We start from the raw sequence: 19959 nt of genomic DNA, 5'->3' as shown, positions 1-19959 counted from the left end.
CGATTGCCATAAATTTCCATTGCAAAATGCTTAACAAACTAAATAAAATTTAATGCCTCTCTTATCGGAGTAACAAATAACCATAAGATTTAATTTTTATTCCAACGCCAGCCAGCACAGAACAGCACCAGCGACCGGTGGGTTTGTACACAGCGAACACTCATCCTTCTCTCGCGCATTGAATCACCCATTATTTTATCCGACTTGAGGTTTACCCTCGGAACCAAAGCTCGGATCGTTTAGCCGCTTTGAACGCCATCGTCGTCGTCGTCGTTGTGGAAAGTGGAAAAGTGGAACGCGTCAAACTCAATTTCCCACTAACCTTTCCCTCTTGCATTCGGTTATCCTTCCCGCGAGCTTACCGAGTGGTGAGGGGGCGAAACTTACCAATAACGATGTAATTTTCCCCAAGTAAAAAGAAAACCGTCGAAATAAATTTTACATCGTGTTATAAACATGCTAATGACGAAAAATGTTGTTGAAGTAATCTTAATGATGACACTCCGATGATGGCAAACTTCAAGTAAAGCCGCCGAAGCGAGCCAACAAAACCGAGCGGCCTATTATCATTCACATTATCACTCTCTTTCAAACGGGGTTTTGCGTCTTCATCTTCTTGAACTTTACGTGCGGGGGATTTCGACATGACGCGCAATGTTGGGCAATCTGGAGAAATTGTTTTTTATAGAACGAATTTAAATGTTCGCTCGTCACGTGACACACTTTTTTGGGATAAATATTGTGTCTGTTGGAAATTAGGAGACCAGTTTTTACACACGGCCGTGTGGCCTAATGGAGAAGGCGTCGGACTTCGGATCCGAAGATTGCAGGTTCGAGTCCTGTCACGGTCGCGATGAAAACTTTTTTTTAATGATGTATAACTTTGCGGAAACCATTTAGCGGTGGACCGACCGACAAATTCATCAATTCGTCGTGGTCTTATCAAGGGTTACTGAATGTAATTGTCAGCCTAGCATCTCACTTCTGCCTATCAATCAAACAACTAATTTATTCAGCAATAATACAGAATAGTAATGAAAAACTAATATCACATCTGTGTGTGTGTGTGTGTGTACAATCTAACCCCCACTGTCCGGCAGTGTTATTATGGAAGAAAACTGCTTTTTATTACCCTTAAATTAAAGCAGGTTTAGTCCGGGAGTTAGAAGGTGTTAGCTCTATTGCAGCTCCAGTGACCCATTTCAGAATGCCTGGTAATTCACGACCACTCCGAGGTCACTTTTACTTACAATAAGCCCCGCATGTTCACTCTACCTTTATCAAATGGATAATGGTATCATAAACACACTTCCAGATTCAAAAATATTATTTCCAAATCTGACACGTATATAGTTTTGAAATTTATTCAACTGTATTAAATCGATTTGAATGGACATTTCTTACCAATTTTGTTTCGAATACCTCTTGATTCATCTGCTGGCAGCACTTACTGGCCCTTACCGGCGACCAACCCTTACTCAAATGCTTCAACTTCCCGGATGGCGGCCCGCTTGATTCACTCCATCTTGATGACCTTCTGTTTGCCTATCAGCCTCTTCCACTTTTCGTCCTTCAGATACAAATCCGGAATAAGATCTTTTTTTTACACAATCAATTTTAGAGTTTTTTAATCGTTCAAATTGATAAAAACAATAAAAACACAGAGACCATCTAGGATATTTAGGATTATATCTGAAAAATCCAAATCTGGCCAACGCCCACCCTAAACCTAAACCTGTTCTAATCCACCTGAAATGACTAACGAATGGAAGACTTTGACTACCCAGCCATGCAATAGTCTCATTCCGTGCCTTATGGCAACTTGATGATTCTATTGCGCTCATCTTCTGGCACCACCCAGGGGAGACTTGGTCCTGTACCCAATGCTTAACTTATCTCCATTCCACTCAGCTACTCGCAATTTCTTGTGATATAGTGGGCGGAATATTATTATATGAGACAATTCAATGCAGACGTCTTTCCAAATTTGGCAGATCGACAGGTAATCGGTGAGTTACCACGATAGTTGCTATTCAACAACTCGACAACGTCCCATCGTCAACGCCTGATATGAGAATTTCCCATTGCAGACGTCAACGAAATGACGTCATCGAGCTATCGATCAACTACCCTGGTTATCGCCTGGTACCTTATAGCACGATGCTAGGAGGCGAACCGGAAGAATCGATGAGCTACCTCCCCCAATGAAAAACTAATATCACATCTGCTGTGAAATTGTAATCCGTAAATGAAGTGCCTATTTTTGGGACAAATTTTGTACATTTGTTGCTCTTTTTTAAAGAAAAACTTGAGTAAAATTTTCATATCTTTTGATTTCTAGGCGCCATGGTCTGCCGTATTACTGCACTACCGAAAATTTACACTGCGGTGGTCATCAAAAAACCTGGTAATTTCATGAATTGAAAGAACTTACCTTTTTTTAATATGTTAGCCTAATAAATGAACATCACAGTTTTCACTTGTATTGTTAATTCAGAAGTTTTAACGCAATTTGCGCCTTAAAACAATGGGCCGAACTTTATCGACGTCATTTTGAGACGTGTTTTTAATTATGATCTACGAAATTTATATGATGACTTTATATTGGTATTGGTGAAACCATTTGCGTTGACGACGAGTCTGCAACTCTTAGGAGGAAAATCCCATAATCAAATGTCAGTTTCGAGAAACATAGCGGATGGCTTTTTACCTTTTCACTCCACTGAAAAGTCCCGAAGGTAAAACTAAAGCCCTACAGTAAAAGTATGGACGTCTGTCAAAAGTTGTTCCAATCGAACCGTCAAAATGCACCGCTTTGCTGGCGTTGCTCGATTAGAACAGCTTTTTTTCAGTTTTGTGGTGACACTCGTCCATACTTTTACTGTATGGCTTGAGGCAAAACGGGTCGAAACGGCACGTCAATTCGCATCTACACGGCGAATGAGAACAACCCAAATTTGAATTTAGTTCACACATAATCGCCAAAAGCGCAGGAACTCAGCGATGAGTAAATTTGTCTCATGGTTTGGAAAGTTGGTTGAGGAAATTGACGAAAATTTTATTCAGTCTCGGAGTAGTACCAATAGACTGAGTGAATCCAATCTTTACTTTTCTCAAATTCGGGAATTTTTCCCTGGAAAAACCTAGAAAAACCTGGGAAAACATGAGGCAAATTTACTCATACCTGAGTTCCTGCTCTTTTGGCGATTATGAGTGAACTAAACTCAAATTTGGGTTGTTCTCATTCGCCGTGTACAAAGCACTTTACAAACGTCACTGGATGCGTGAAACATGGCGACTTTTTTTCTTATTTGGTCGCTCTACTGAAAAATCCCATAGCCAAGTGTTAATCTTAGCGTGAAAATTCCATGTCCGTAAGTGAACTAGTTTTCTAAAAGGGTGTAAACGCGTGCACGAACAAACAAAACTACCTAACAGTTGAGTTATTTTATATTAGTATTTAGAAACGCTTCAAATCCGAGGGGGAAGAAAGTCCCAGATTTATTAAAATTTTCTCCAAAAATACCTTTTAGTTTTACGAACTGATTTATATCCTTGCAAATTGGTTTTATCCGATATAAACGCGTTTAAATCTTTAATTTAAATAAAATCGTTTTTAATCGATCACATCTCCAACATATCGGGTCACATCTCTAACTATCACATGACAGAATACCGTCACGGTAAGAAAAAAGTACCCAACATTGAGTTCCTTTCACTCATCACGTGGCTTCCGTGGGGCTAGGTAAAATTAAGTTAAAGAAGAAAACTCAATTTTGAGTATTCTGATCATAAATCCACGTTGACCAAGTTGACAAAAAAATAATAAAACGGAACATACTGGAACCGAACCATGGACGTTGAGATTACCGGGCCCGTGTGTTGACCACTCGTCTATCAACGCTTGTGCAAAGGATACCCTAATAAAAATTGTATGGTTAATTTGCTTAACGACGTGTTCTGGGTATCATCCAAACCATTTGTGGAATAGTTCAATGATTTGGGTTATCGTTCGTTTATGGTTATTTTTTATTAGGGTATGGTTAAAGGCGCATAACAGCAACCTCAATGAAAATAAACTTATATTTGAGTTCATTTATTATTACTCAATAGTTGAGTAAATTTTAACCAACGCCGCTTTTCTGATTCACTCAACGGCGGACCTCAAATGATAGAACCCAACGTTGAGTTTTTTTTTAACTTAATTTAGAGTATTTTTTCTTACCGTGTAGACTCTTTTGACGTTTAATCGTCTTTCTCTATAGAGATATATCTATAGAGATTGCTAAAGTGTAATTGTGTCCGTGATTTGTTTTCATCAGCAAAATTTTCCGATTAGAAGTTTTTTTTTCCTGATGAAAACATTTTGCGTATACGTATACGTGACGTAGTGTGCGTACGATAAACGTAAGCAATCTCTATAGCACACAGGGAAGAATGGATGGTTTGTTTTCCAACTGATCTGTTTCCCTCTTGCTTGCACTCCTTCAATTTCAATGGTGTATTAGTGTGCGCCGATTATACGTCAAAAACTTTTATAACAACAAATCAATGAGCTGGATTACCGAGGTGAAGCAATCGGTTAAGCTGTGTGAGTAAAACCTCTGTAAGATACAAGCAATTAGTGACGTCACTACTTGCGTTTACGTTGATTTTTTGGTTACTAATACAACCATATTTCACGATCTGCTTCACCTCTCTCTGTACCTCATTGACAACAAATTAACAACCAGCGTTGCCAGATATATTATCGGTATTTATACCGATTTTCAAACTTGATACCGATATACAGATAAGGTTTCTCATAATACTGAATTTTGAGTTTTAATACCGATTTTTTATTAATAACCAAAAGAATTACTGCCTGCCCGCACTGAATTGACAGAGGAAACTATTGTGAGAGACTTTTATCTTTTTTTTAAAATTAAATTTTTTAAGTCTGCCCTAAAAAAATGTCATCTTCAAAAATGTCTTATTCTTGATACTCTTTCGACTAATGCTTCCATTTTCTCGCCGTTTTTTGGTTACCAAGCATTCAAAAAACAGCTGATGGTAGGTAATTTCTGGAAATCGGGAAATGCTTTTATTCAGTGGAAAAAATGGTCCATTAAAACGTAAATTTTTGAACTTCTTTAAATTTCTTTAATCTTTCCTTCCTAGGAATTTCCGTCCACCTTACCCTGTAAATTATTTTCCGATTCCTTCCGGAAAGCTATTTCGACTTCCCTTGGAAGCTTCTTCTGGCTTTGCTCGAAAGGTTCTTCCGTTCTCTCTCGTCAGTTTTTTCAACTTCCCCGGAACTTCAGGAATGCTTCCAGAGTTTTATTGCGATTCCATTAGCTTCAGGAAAACTTCAGGAACTTTTCAGAAGTTCTGAAACTTAAGAATAGTTCGGACTTTGAATAGGTTCCGATAAATTAAAGACAGTTTCATTATCTTCTATTCAAATTCGAGAACCCGAGAAACTCAGGAAAGCCCAGAGAGCCCCAATGAACTTAAGCAAACTGAAATATTTTGGAAACTTCACAAGTCCAAAAAACTTCAATGAAATTTAATGGTTTTCAGGATAGTTCCATTTGTTTCAGGAATTTCCGAAAACTGCCTTAAAGTTCCGAGAGGTTCATGAAAATTTTGGAAACGTAAGGGATGTTACATGAACATTAGAAAATTGTGTGAACATTTTAAGGTAAGTTCTGTGTTTTTTATCGGCAGTTTCAAGAATTTAAAATGTCGGAGACCTGTCAGACCGATTTGGTTTTGACCTCCACACGACTTTCACCAGAAAACGTACCTCCTTCCTTATTGAGCGAATCGTCCTTTCCTTCCGTGATCCTTATTCTTCCTGTATCTTTGTCATCGGCAGATCCTCCTTCGCATGTAGCAATCAAACACACTCTTGACACAATACACGAATTTATTTAAGTTTGAAAACGACACTACATGATTTATTCACTAGTACAACATTTATTTTAACAGTAAACAACTTAAAAAACGATAACAAGGGTTTGCCCCTTGTCACTGATCGCGATGACAGATCTATTTTTACTAACTATTCTCCCAGTTTTCTACACTCTCGTACCGATGACCATCAGACTGCCCGCATAGTAGTGGAAGAATTTCAGGAGCTCGTGTGAACCGGTGCACTACCACGACCGTAGTAACCACAGTAGTGCACAGCACAACCGTTAAGATCGCTCATGGAGTCCCTGAAATGCGGTGAGTGTGCTTGTTGCTGGCTGCATCTGTTGATTTGGTAAATGATATAACTCGCAGACATAAAAAAAAAAAATAAAAAAATGTGGGGGTTCAGAGAACTTTAATGCTTATGTTCATTAATTTACAAAAAAAACAAAGCGCTAAAGAAGATCCAGGGACTTTTAAAGAAGATAAGAGATTTTCCGGTAGTTTCATAATAATCAGGGAAGTCTCGAGTACTTCAAGGATGATCAGAGAACTTCAAAACAGCCCAACTTTAGGAAAATTGCAAAACTTTCAAGGAGTTCCGAGGAATTATGGGATATACCGAAGAGCAATTCAGGAATGTTCCGAAAACTTCAGGGACATTTTGGGGTTTCAGGGATGTTTGCAAGAAAAATTGCTGGATCAATAGAGCATGTGAGGAACTTCAGGGAATATTGTGCTAACATCCCCCAGAAATATATTTCTTCCAGATATTTCCCCATCTTCCGACTTTTTCCAGAAATTTCTCCCAGTGTCTCCTGGAACTTCCTTCCGTCTTCTCCAGGAAGTTCAAATAAAGTTCTACCGGATGTATCTATCGAGTTCTCCCAGAAGTTTCTTTCGTCTTCCTCTGGAAGTTTCTCCATAAGTCAGTCTCCGTGGGATTTTTCGGACTTATTGGAAGGTTTTCCGAGTTTCTCCTGAATTCCCCTGGAAATGGCTACTACGAGAATGGCTTTCGATTTCCAAACTTTTCTTGGATTTTTCCGAAAGTTTCCAAATTTTTTGCCAGAAGTTTCTCAATATTTATGTTGGAAGATCCCCATCGGATATTTTTCCGACATTTCGTAGAACTTCCTTCAAACTTCCTCGACAAGATCTTCTTTATTCTTCCTCTGGAAGTTTTGTCAGTACCATTAAGAGACAAATTCAAATATTTCCAAGAATCCTGATGAATGTGGGCGTCTTAGTGGAATACCTGTATAATGAGAGAGAGAAGGATTAGTGTTTTCCATTTAATTCCACTACTTTATTTGCTTATCCTTGACAGATACGCGTATTTCGTCTACAATATGCAGACTTCTTCAGTGTCTTGTACTAATACTCGACTCCGACTTAGTACAAGACACTGAAGAAGTCTGCACGTTGTAGAAGAAATACTCGTATCTGTCAAGGATAAGCAAATAAGATAGTGGAATTAAATGGAAATTACTAATCCTTCTCTCTCTCTCTCTCTCTCTCTCTCTCTCTCTCTCTCTCTCTCTCTCTCTCTCTCTCTCTCTCTCATTATATTTCTAAGAAATTTCTTCCGACTTAAAGGGTGTCCACGATGAAATTGCCACACTATGAAATTGCTCTAACTTTTTAACCGTTGGGTAGAATTTAATGAAAATTTGGGTGGATTTAGTTCATAGAGCATTATTTACATCCTGTTTTAAAGTCCTGTGATCAAAACTCGCGGAAATGGAGTCGAAAGAACAGCTCGTGCGTGATAAAATCTTGCGCATTCATCACGAGAACAAGGATCTCTCGCATCGTTCCATCGCTAAAACGTTGGGAATCGCGAATTCCACGGTGTCGCGAGTGATTAAGCGGTTCGAGGAACGGTTGACCACCGATCGGAAGCCCAGAAGTGAAGGAAAAAGTATTCCGTACAACACCAAAAATCACAACCGCGTAGTTGGGGCCTTCAACCGAAATCCGAACGCCTCCGTTAGGGATGTGGCTAAGAAGCTGCACCTAAGCCGAAGTTTTGTCCAGAAGGCCAAAACTAAGGCTGGGCTTCGAACGTTAAAGGTACAAAAGGCCCCTAATTGCGACGAGAAGCAGAACAAGTCCGCCAAAACCCGTGGCAGGAAGTTGTACCTCAACATGCTGACGAAAGTTGAATGCTGCATCATGGACGACGAAACATATGTGAAGGCCGACTTCAAACAGATCCCCGGCAACCTGTTTTTCACGGCCAAGGATAAGTTCAGCGTTCCGGAGCATGTCCGCACTCAGAAGATGTCCAAATTTGCGAAGAAATTCCTGGTTTGGCAAGCCATCTGCACGTGCGGGAAGCGGAGTGCACCTTTCGTGACCCAGGACACGATGAACGGACAGGTGTACATAAAAGACTGCCTCCAGAAGCGGCTGCTTCCTCTCCTGAAGGCCCACAACGTCCCAACAATCTGCTGGCCGGATTTGGCCTCATGCCACTTACTCCAAGGACGTGCTGAAGTGGTATGCGGACAATAAGGTCAATTTCGTGCCGAAAATGTTCAACCCTCCCAACACTCCGGAGCTCCGCCCCATCGAGAAGTACTGGGCGATTATGAAGCAGCACCTTCTTAAACGACCTAAGGTAGTGAAGACAGTCGAGGAACTGAAGAAAGGATGGGTTTACATGCCAAAAACGGTTGATTCACAGGTTGTGCAGAATCTTATGGCCGGGGTTTAGGCCAAGGTGCGGGCATTTGCGTATGGACTGTAAATAAAATACGAGTAAAATGGTAAAATGAAGTTTAATAGTTATTTCTCAATCCCTGAAAATTTGATGGCAATCGGATGAAAACTCGAATTTTGCGAATCAATTTTGTGTGTGGCAATTTCATCGTGGACACCCCGGTACTTTCACGGTCAGAATTATTCAATTGGGAACACCGAGGAGGGTTCATCCCGGGCGCGGACGAGATTATATGATGGGAAGCCAAAGATTGTTCAGCTTTGATTGGGTAGGTTCCCGAAGAAGTTCAAGGTTTAAGGTTCAAGACACCGTCACTCAGTTTGTATTCTTCTTCCCTTTGAAATTATGGAGGGAGGAAGGCGAAGAGAAGGAGGATTAGAACGTTGATTATAGATCAAAGTTTGCAGGTGTTCCGGGTTGAAGGCTGAGGTGATTGCAGGAGCAAATGAGTTTCTCGGTTGGAGGATTCTGGATCATACGAGGGAAATTGAAGGTTTGAAGCGGTATAAGAGGAGTGCCGGAGTTAAGGCCGGTGCACAATGGATACGTTTTCAGGTTTTTTGACAGTTAGCCCATGCATTACCTGTCAAAAAACCCGAAAACGTATCTATTGTGCGCCGGCCTTTAGGCTTCTGTTGCGGATGGGTTGTCAACTGGGGAGTGGTTTAGGGGGATTCCGAGGTGTTTCGCTCATATTCAGGCAGATTAACGCTACCGGAATTCGCATGTGTGATCAATTCACTGCAGTATTTGAATAGGTCCGATTAATCTATCGGTAATGTTGTTTTTATATGTTTCCATTAGCCAAGTATTTAACAGTATCACACAGCGGTTGCACTAGGCGCGATCAAGAAACTGACAGAAACATAAACACTCTAAAACTTATTAGAGTAAACGGACAGATAATTTTAACTCATCCAAGATTATCGATGAATAGTGGATGAAATCTGATGAAATCGGATGATGGCGGCAGGCGCGTGTTATTATTCATTATGAATCTAATTATTCCAAACAATCTGAATTATTATGCAAATTTTATTTAAATCTGTTCAATGATATGTAGACAAGATTACTTTCGTCCCCCTCGTTCAAATCCCAAGTACACCAAAGCGGAGAAAAGCTTTTAATAATTTAATAGATGCTTTGAGATTTTCCAAGAAACATCCTGACATGCAGAACTATAAATACAAATTAGGTAATCGCAAACACGAGTTAGCTCAAGCTATAAAAGACCATATGGAAAATGAAATTATGTTATTCTTTAGACAATTAAACGATTTTGACGTAGGTATGCGAATAAAAAAAATATACAGTTATCTAAAAATCTTCAGAAAACAGAAAAACAACAAATTAGTACACGAGTATGGGATAATATTTTGAAGGATTGTCAAGGGCCAGAAATAGGTTTTTGAAATGAACACGATTATGTTTTGTTACCAAACCCTCCTACCTTAGATGAAATTAGATTTATAATCAATACTTCTTGTAATGGATAAACGTCAGGGCCAGACTGAGTTTTTTAGAATATCTTAAAAATGCAGATCAGAGCACGATAGAAGAGCTAGTTGAAATTATGAAGTTGGTATATGTAGAAAACATAATGCGTAAAGACTGGAACTGGAACAAATCGACGCAAATTCCCATTCCAAAAAAGGCAGGAACTTCAGAAGCCGATCATTTTCATAGAATATCTCTTTGTAATGTGGCTTATAAAGTATATGCTAAATGGATAGGTAACCAGCTTCGAAAATTCACAGGAGATCCAGGGTTCCATCAAGGAGCATTTACAAGAAGTAGATCAACAGATGATCATATATTCATTGCTAGGTGAGTCATGGAAGAATATTGGAATGCAGAAAAAGATCTATGGATGCTCATGTGGGCTGAAGGTCGCTGCTTGCGTGGAGCCTTTCGTTGTGTGCCCGAGATCACCACCACTCACCACGCGGGGATTGAATAAACACCGTTTGATGAGACCGGATGGAATTCAACTTTGAAATCTGTGTTAGGGAAATCGCTTTTCGCTGGCAATCGGTGATAATTTTAATTAACATAGCAACAGTTGCACATTCGTGCAATTTTCAAGAGTGTCCTTTTGTAAAATGATTAAGTCTATTACGTCAATTCGCATCTACACGGCGAATGAGAACAACCCAAATTTGAGTTTAGTTCACTCATAATCGCCAAAAGTGCAGGAACTCAGCGATGAGTAAATTTGTCTCATGGTTTCCTGTGGAAAACCTAAAAAATCTGCCGGAAAATGAGGAAATTGACGAAAATTTTATTCAGTCTCGGAGTAGTACCAATAGACTGAGTGAATCCAATCTTTACTTTTCTCAAATTCGGGAATTTTTCCCTGGAAAATCCTGGAAAAACCTGGGAAAACATGAGGCAAATTTACTCATCGCTGAGTTCCTGCACTTCTAAATGTAATACCTCCCTAATAAAATTGTACATGCATATTTATAAAAAAAAGAGATGCTAAATAACATTTCAAGCAACTTCTTCTAACACAAATAAACGCTTACACATCGGGAAAAGTGAGAATGGTCCCACTGTAAGTCACTGCTGAGCACCACTTTCGAAGACAACGTCATGGAAATATCTCGAAATCAAAACCCAATACTAATCATGACAAAAGCAATTATTTATTGACTGTTCAGTAACATATTGACAAGCGATTCATTCTGCTTGGTTAAAGCATAATCCAGAGGAGTGTTCCCATGTAGATCAACCACATCCTGCGATAGATTCATCTTCCGGTCACTTAGTTCATTGTACCGCGTTTGACAATGCAACACAAATTCAGCGGACTCCACGAAACCCAACCGGGTAGCAATATGAAGCACAGTGTATCCTTCGTTACTGGTTCTGGCGCTAAGAATTTCGTAAAGTTTCCGTAAATTTTCACCGGCCAGTTCCGCGCCGAGTTCGCTGTCAATTTCGTATTCCACTACTGCCTGCATCAGGTCAGCTTGGCTGTGGAGTACGGCGAAGGCAATTGCTGGGACTCCTTGTTCTTTTAAATGATCCAGTAGGCCATGTTTCCCATTGACCCTGGCGTAGAACAGAACGATCTTTAACCATGGAGTGTAGGCTTGCTCCAATGCTATCTGTATGGCTGAGCGCCCCTCGAAGTCTCGTACAGCGATATCTACGTCGTACTCTAGAAGCAAAAGAATCCCGTCCTCATCATGACGTTTCGTCGAATAATGGAGCAAGGTTTGGCCACGATTGTCAGCAATGTGCACTAGTCCAGGGTCATGTTCCAGAAGAATCCTCAGCACCTTTAGGTAACCGGAACACATTGCGTAGATAGATGCATGCAAACCTAAACTATCAATCGCTCGGACGTTAACAGCTCGTTGTAGTAGCAGTTGTACCACATCCAGTTTCCCCATCATGGCAGCAATGTGAATGGGTCGGAATCCTTGACTATTCGACAGTTCTAGCGCGGAGGTGCCATCCGGTGATTTGAGATCGTGTTCAATGCAGTGATTCAGCAGAAGCATGGCTTTGGAGCAGTTGAGTCCTACCAATGCAACATGCAGTGGAGTTTGATTCACTGAATTGGTTGCAATGGGATTTGCTCCGTTGGTGAGTAGGATATTCATCGACTCCAAATCACCTCTTTGCGTGGCGACCAGATGCAGTGGTGTTTCACCGGTGTGATCTCCAGAGTTTACTAGAAGTTTTAGGGGTTGCGGCACTTGAGTAATGTTTAGTCGGAACAGGCATGATATGTCGCTGAAGATTACGAAGTACGTTAAGGAACTGGAGCAGGGTTCTTGAACCGTTCCGAAAACTAAATCTTTTGAATCCTTGAGGAGTTCCATAATCGGTTTGAAAATATCCGGGATTTTGATCGAACTTATCGGTATGGAATCTAGATCAATTGAGTTCCCTTCGTCACCTCTCGCCAAGTAGCAATCGAAATGCAAGCCTTTGGAATTTGAGCTAATTGGAAGATATATTTTGGAAAGACTCGCACTACTATCCATGTACACCTTCAAGCGTCCGAACAACACATCACAACATTCAAAAAGTTTTGAACTCTTAATCGCGCCTTCATTTCCATACGCACAAATCGGTCCCTCTTTGGAATGGAACTCAACTCGAGTGATGAATCGGTCATTAACCTTTCGGATATCGTTACTTTTGTGTATCAGAGTCGACAAAAGTTCGCAGCCATCCATTTCGACTGCTTGCATAAGTACTGTAATGGAGCCACATTCTGGTTTTTCCAGATAGGCAATAGCCTTCCAGTGACACAACAATTGAGCCACCGTCGCCAGTAGTCCTTCCGATGACTTCGAAACAACAACAGATTCGTCCAGCGCACGGAAAATTTCATTGATGAATTTCATGTTACCACACTCTACCGACACCTTGAGAATTCTATCGCTGTCAAGCAACGTGAATCCCAGTTTTTGAAGAAATCGAACCATTTTAGTTGAATTATTTCTAATAGCAATCGAAAGTGGATGCTCCAAAGACCGATACAACCTCCGATTCACGTGCGGCATCATTCGAAGAAGTTGACAGCTGTTCGCTTTGACTGCCATCTGAAAAGCCGTCTGCGGTTGTTGATATCGGTTAGGGTTGATCCAATTGTGAGACGCTCCTAGTTCGAGAAGCAGCTTCACAGCTGGCCAATTTTGTCGGCGAATCGAATGCTGGAGTGCCAAGTGGCCACATGATACAGCTTCTTCGGTGAAGTAGTCCACGTTCGGAAGGGACAAAAGAAATTTTACGATGCGAAAGTGATTAACGTAGGCTGCGAGGGACAACATACTGGGCAGGCAGGTATGGGTGTAGGGGGGGCTGTAGAGCCGGTCGATGATGAACTCCAAGGCAAAGTGGTTGTTAACACGGACGGCTGTCATTGTGTGGATTTCACTGGATAGTAAAACGTCGTTAACGTCAGCGAATAGCTGTGGAAGGAATGCGTTCAGGTGGTTAATGATCGCCATCTGTCGGATTCCTTCGGTAATCTTTGAGCTTTTGGATAAGAGTAGTTTTGCTATTTGACCGAATCCGTATCGAATGGCGTAGTCTAATGAGACGTTAACGTCTACTTCCGGGTTAAATTCAAGCATTTTTTCCACCCCAAAGTAGTTCCCTGCCATGGAAAATCGATTCAAAATTGTTCTTCCACGTTGATCTTTCTCGTTGGATTTCAGGACCTCTAAAGGTAGGTGTTTCACAAGATCTTTCCAGTAGAAAAACTGCTGAGGTAGTGCTAAATTTATCACCGGCTGATGTTCACTGAAAATATGAAAAGCTCTATCCAAATCTCCACTTTTGGAAGCATACCACGAAAGATAAGAAGGGTTCGAAATCTCTTTGGCACATTTTGGTAAAACGCCTTCAAAAAATCTCATGACTTTGACCACAGCGTCCTCAGGAAAATTTGGATCAACTAGCTCTACACTCGTCAGCTCGAATTTGAATGGTTCGTAGATACCGATTGCTCCATAGAAAAGTCCAAGCATATCTGCCCCTCCATCGATACACTTCCGAATTTCATCCCATTCCATTCGACGAATGCTACTAGCTAAGCGCTTCTGGTTCATCGACCACTCAAGCATTTCATTGGAATTTGGAAAAGTGAAATCTTGAACAGCACTTGCTGCGTTTCGACCGAATAGATTCACTGAACAGTTCGTGAGTACAAAGGCATTGACGATAACCTTGATTCGCGAGCTATCCGTTAAGACGTTATACGATAAGGAGTCATGGGCCATGTAATTTCTGTAGTTGCGGCCATGAATCAATGGAATTCGATGCTTCAGCAAGTGAAAGTTGTCTCCAGAATATCCAACTGTAATTAGAATTTCATTCAGCTCTAGTTGACAGTACTCCAGAGCTAGTATGATATGCATCGGAATTCGATGGATTTTGGCAACCAAGTCATCGACTGAGAAGATTCCAGTAGAGTTCAACATGTTGCGGATATCGTGAACTCTATCATCGTAAATTTTCTGCAGGGATTGCTCATCTTGAATCCTCATCCGTTTCAAACACTCTTCGTCCAAGTGCAGCTTCCGACTCTTGAACAATTGCTTGATTACCTTGTACTTGTTGTCCAGGAAGAAAATATTCTCGTAGTATTTCAATAGCTGCTTATGAAGTTCGTCTGCTAGCTCCTGCGATGGATCAGTTACTGCAAGATCCTCCAAAATTTTACCAGTTATCACCGGATATTCTTCCTCTTCGATCAACCGCAATTTATTCTCTATTGTGGACAACACTCCACTCATAACTGAAGGATCATGGTTGATCATATCAGCATCTTGAACCACCAGGAATCCAACTATCACATGATTCGATAACCAATATTTTTGAATGTTATCGTAGATTTCACTCGATCCAAAAATATTCAAATCCCACTCAATCATTCGATGAACCGTAATCAATTCTGCGCCACCTAGAACTGCCAGTTTAATGTCTTCGAAACTGATGATCCACTTGCTTATAAGAGCATCTCGCATGGGTGTCAAAACCATCTCTTTCATTTTCAACGCTTCCTTCAGATAATTAACTTTTCGTCGATCACCTTGTGAATTTGAAATAGTTTCACTCATTTTCTTGAACATAGCTTCAACTTTCCCAAACTGTTGCGTCTGTGCTAATTCTGCCATGCCAAGATTTCCAACAAACTGTAGTAATGATCTGAGTTGAGCAACGCTCTGGCAGCGTCTCATCGATCCAAACAGAGAACGACACGCCTCCAGCACTGAACAGACGAATAAGAGCGAGAAAATCATCTCCACATGACCCAATCGGCTGACGATGGTATTGTAGTACAGTGATTCCGATGGCCCAAACAGGAATCGCTTGGCCAGAGAGTACTTGTGGGAGAAGAACTCCCGGAAGTATTTGTTGGTGGTTGGGAAGAAGTTTGTAAGCATTTGTGCGAGGATAGCTTCCATCTTTTTCGGGATGTTGGGCGAATTTTTCGTACTCTTGATGGCTTCGCCGATTACCTGGATGGTGCGCTTCACAGCGGGAACCGTTACCGGGTCGGATCCAATGTTCCGGGTACAGCTGGACAGCGCTTGTTGGTGGAAGATGCACTTCTGGATGGAATATAGCTGTTTAGTGCGAAAGTAGCAACGACCTAGTCTCGCCAGTGTAGATCGATCTCTTCGATTGATTTTTCTTGGTATCTCAATGCTTTCATTGGCAATTATGTCAGCAGTTATTGTCTGAATACTCAGCTTCTTTTTGCACCCACTTACGATCTTATTAACAATGTTCTCACCAAGCTTGCTGGATGGGTTTGCATTCGACCAACAGATTAACATATGTTCCTTTGAAGGGATTTTGTCTTTTTCAGTGCATTGATCAAGTGTGTTTTTCAATTGTTCTGCGAACTTATCTAAATTCAATCCAATCTGTTTGAGTTCTCTACAGACTACTTCTAGAAATTGCATTATGTTTAATTTATTGATCATCAATTTGAAAACAGCATACTCTTCAGGCCATTTGCAAATCGCCAGGAATATCGCCAAACAGAACACAGTTTCCATCGTTGGCAGGTGTTTCACAAATCGCTTATCCTTAATGAAGTACAGGTGGTTGTGAATCGTTTGAATCCGATGGACAAATTCGTTATCGATATTGGCATAGTCTCGATCGTTGTACCGCTTCTTCAACGAGCTCCAACTGTCTGCAATCACCATGAAATGTATTCGCCATTCGTTCACATCTTTCCCGCCCTTCTTATCTCCAGATAATTTCCGAAATGCATATTCCGCCAAATGATGCTGAAGAAACAACTCCAATTCACTCTCTATTATCACTCTCTTCACGTTCAGCTCCACCATTGCATTTGCCAGCAGCTCAAACAATTCCCCTTCTTCAAACTTCCTCTGCTCCAAAAACAACTTGATCACGGCCAGTGATCCCCGCCGGATCAGCACATAGAGGGCACGGTCATTCGGTAACTTCTTCAATTCGGCACCGATCATCTCGGTGGCCAATTCACGATCACCCAGCACGATTAGAGCACATTCACACGCAGTTTGACCATTTTCATCACGGCGATCACAGTTTGCACCGGCTTCAATCAGGGCTTTCACGATTCGTCGTTTGTTTTCACCCGGTAAAGTAATTGCTGCATGGAGGATTGACACTTCGTTGAATGAATTTTGAAGTAAATCTTTAACGGAAGTTGAGCCATCTAAATGTTCCAAAATTGCACACACTTTAGATTCGTTCATGATTACTTGCTGCGTTTAGTAGCTTTCGAAATCCCCAACTGAATGATGACTAACAGCAAAGTACGCACGAATATTATCGGAACCTGTTTTACAATGTTTTACTCAATTCTCCCATGGCTCAGCGATGCCACAAATACCGATCTTTGCACACGTAAAAATAACCCCCGTGTTTATTTTGATACCGCTAGTTTGTTAGCTCAAAAAATAGTTCCTAAAGGTTACTTTTTTTTAGCTAAGAAACTTGTTACACACTCAAAAAATAAATCACATTTCCAATGGAAATTAGAATTTCACATAACTTTCATGTGATCTCATAATTGCGAATCGCACTACAAAATCACATGAACCTTATGTGTCCAATGAAATTTATGTGATAAATAGAATCCATATGGAAACTATATGAGAACTTTTTTCGGTGCAGTACCCAACGGTATCAACAGAAACAAGGGCCTACCAAGTTTGTTCGTGTGCAAAAATCAGTATTTGTGGTATCGCTGAGCAGGCTACCAATCCACCGTTGCGTGTGAGAAAAGAAGAGAGAAGCAATCGAGATCGAGACGAAATTGTAGTCACTATATTCACAGTCTGGCAGATTCAAAATCCTGCAGAACGTTTTTGTTTAACGCAACATGAATATTTTATATCTTCGCAGTATGAATGCTAACAGCTATATGTGCAATAGGAGGAAATATTTGCGAAGAATTTCGATCAACTTGCAATTTTTAACGCATACTTGCTATGCATGCTCGTAGGCTGTAGGTTGAGCCGTACCGATCGGTCGTGTTTAGGCTTAGATCGGGGTCTGGTGCGTGATAGTTTAATTAAATTAGCTTTACGCATAAATTTTGTTCTTGAGTGAGTTGTAGGTTTTTCGGTTGTTTCTCGAATTTTACTCGTTAAAAAATCCGAGGCGGTGGCTTGATCTAATGGAGTTGGATATTTGCAAACGCTTTATTCTTGAATTGCTGTTGAATTAGTGCTTTGGTTGTTGCTCTCTCATTCCCTTTAATTGGTGTTATGAACCGGTATTTTTACTAGCGGTGGGCCTCTAAATGTTTCAAAATCTGTCTTAAAATCACATGTTTAATAAGTTTTGGGATGCTGATTCCATTTTTCACGTTGATAGTCTTAACAATTGTGTACTAATCCCCCTAAAGTTTGATATTATCATTCATATACTAATGAACCGATTGATTGATTATTTGGGTCAATCCGCGCCAAGTGACCAAGAAAAAAAATAAAAAAGTCAGAGGCGTCGCGTGCCTCATTTGTTTACCTGTGCGCCCAGTTTTATTCGTTATAGTTTACCACCACATGTTAGTTTTTGTTTTATTTTTCAATGCTCCATGAATTCGAGTCACATATTCTCCATCACTATATTAATCACTACCTAACGTAACATTTGAAGAACCTATCATCTTGTATAAACAAAACTTGTATGGCCCTTTTCGCGCTAACCGAAGTAGGAAGAATTGCAAAACTTAACTTATTCCAGCTGAACATTGCATTAGGTTCTAAGTAATATTGATCACTTCTCTTCGTCGACTTTCTATTTCGTTAATAATTTGAGCACATAACCATTTCTAGATGCTAGATAAAAGCTTTTTTTATCGATCTGTGTGCTGAAAATACTTGGGAATGTATTTACATGACTGTGGAGATACAAAGAGAAAATCGACGGAGAGAATCTGTCAATGTTACTTAGGGCCTAATCAATGTTCAGCTTGAATTTTCGTTTTTATCAAAAGGCTAACTCTTCGACTGAAGTGTAATAAAGAATATCCATTAAACACTTCCGAAAACATTTGTTGATACAAAACAAAATTCATAGTCCCCTGGGTACCGAACTCGAATTAATCAACTCTTTATTCATCAGAACCACACTATCAGAATGAACCAGTTTTGACAGACGCACCGGCGCAACTATCGGTAATTGAGAGATTCACAACTGACAATAGAGTGATTGCGGGCTTTTGCGCTCTCTTTCTCCATCACTCTCTTTGTCTGCAATCAGATATCCAAGTGCACATCGAGAAATGCACACTTTGGGCACCCATACATCACAAATGTTCTTCTAATTTAAACTCACACATTCAAACCGGTCTGCAAGTATGATAACGTCCAAAGCGTACCAGACTGCTGTTTCCGTGTTGCTCCCGTTTGACGCGTGACTGCTGAAAGCTTCAATTACAACCAGTGGTGCAAACCGCCATGTATTGTGGAAAATTTGTTGTATGGTTCAAGAGGTGATAGAAGGTCTGCTTGGCTTACATCAGGCATTTGGCCATTCACAAACTTACCACCCTTCTCCCATAAAAGCTCGCTTTTAGGTGCAATATTTAACGAGTTTTGTCATGGTAGTGATATCGACATGCTTAGAAATCAATGCATTAGGGACTAGGCATACCATCCCAACTGAATTTAACTCTTTTTGAAGCAAACCAAGTGTCGGCTTTCTCAGATTTCTCCATCTCATCAATCTGTAAATTGATGCACACAACTGAACTGAACTGTTCTTGTTCACGTCTTAGCTTAGCTTAGCTTAGATTGACTGCACATATCAATGGTTGCTACTCCGTGATTGATCAGAATCAGTGAAATTGTACAATGAATCAATTAATTATATGATTTCAGTAGTAGCTATGCTGAAGATCCGAGAGATGTCGCCCCTTCAGTGGTAGGAAAATCATTTTTGCAGTATGGAGAATTTCAGAAAATCCACGATTTGTGACAAAATATGCTTTCACAGAAGGAAAAAAATAAACGAGTGTCTACCTTATCACTATAGTAATATACTCGTGCAATTTTTGTGAATCTAAAACTGCCCACAAAGACGATAATGAATAAAAACTGAAAATTTTCATGCATTTCCAAATGGTTTCCTACCATTCCCATACATTCGAAAGTGACTGGCCCTCTGGATGTGGATGATGTCAAAAACAACAAAACATGATTAATTGAATGGGGCTGGGAGTGACCGTCCATTCTCATTGTACAAGTTTCAGTGACTCTATATTTTGTAAATCAATAACGGCGTCGGCCACGTCCTTGCAATCAGGTGGGATTAGGGAAGGAATATTAGAGTGACCTTTGTTGTTTGTG

At 40.4% G+C, this 19959-nt stretch overlaps 1 protein-coding gene and 1 non-coding gene across 2 annotated transcripts in view; one reads left to right on the top strand and one right to left on the bottom strand.

Moving 5' to 3' along the window:
• Positions 1-18515, bottom strand: part of LOC135702496 (uncharacterized) — a 280096-nt gene extending 261581 nt beyond the window's left edge. The window contains exon 1 of the mRNA XM_065223568.1: positions 18436-18515. The gene's annotated coding sequence lies outside the window, so the exon portion shown is untranslated. The remainder of the gene's footprint in view (positions 1-18435) is intronic.
• TRNAR-UCG (transfer RNA arginine (anticodon UCG)) lies at positions 779-851 on the top strand. Its single transcript has one exon. It is a non-coding gene; the product is annotated as a tRNA-Arg (tRNA).
• Positions 18516-19959: the final 1444 nt, after the last annotated feature.

This window comes from Ochlerotatus camptorhynchus, unplaced genomic scaffold (genome assembly GCF_037179485.1).
Source record: "Ochlerotatus camptorhynchus isolate MF236.1 unplaced genomic scaffold, CSIRO-AGI_Acam_v1.1 ptg000017l, whole genome shotgun sequence".
NCBI classification, from domain to species: Eukaryota; Metazoa; Arthropoda; class Insecta; order Diptera; family Culicidae; genus Ochlerotatus; species Ochlerotatus camptorhynchus.
Note: the sequence above shows the minus strand (reverse complement) of the source record. Positions and strands in the feature narration are given on the sequence as shown.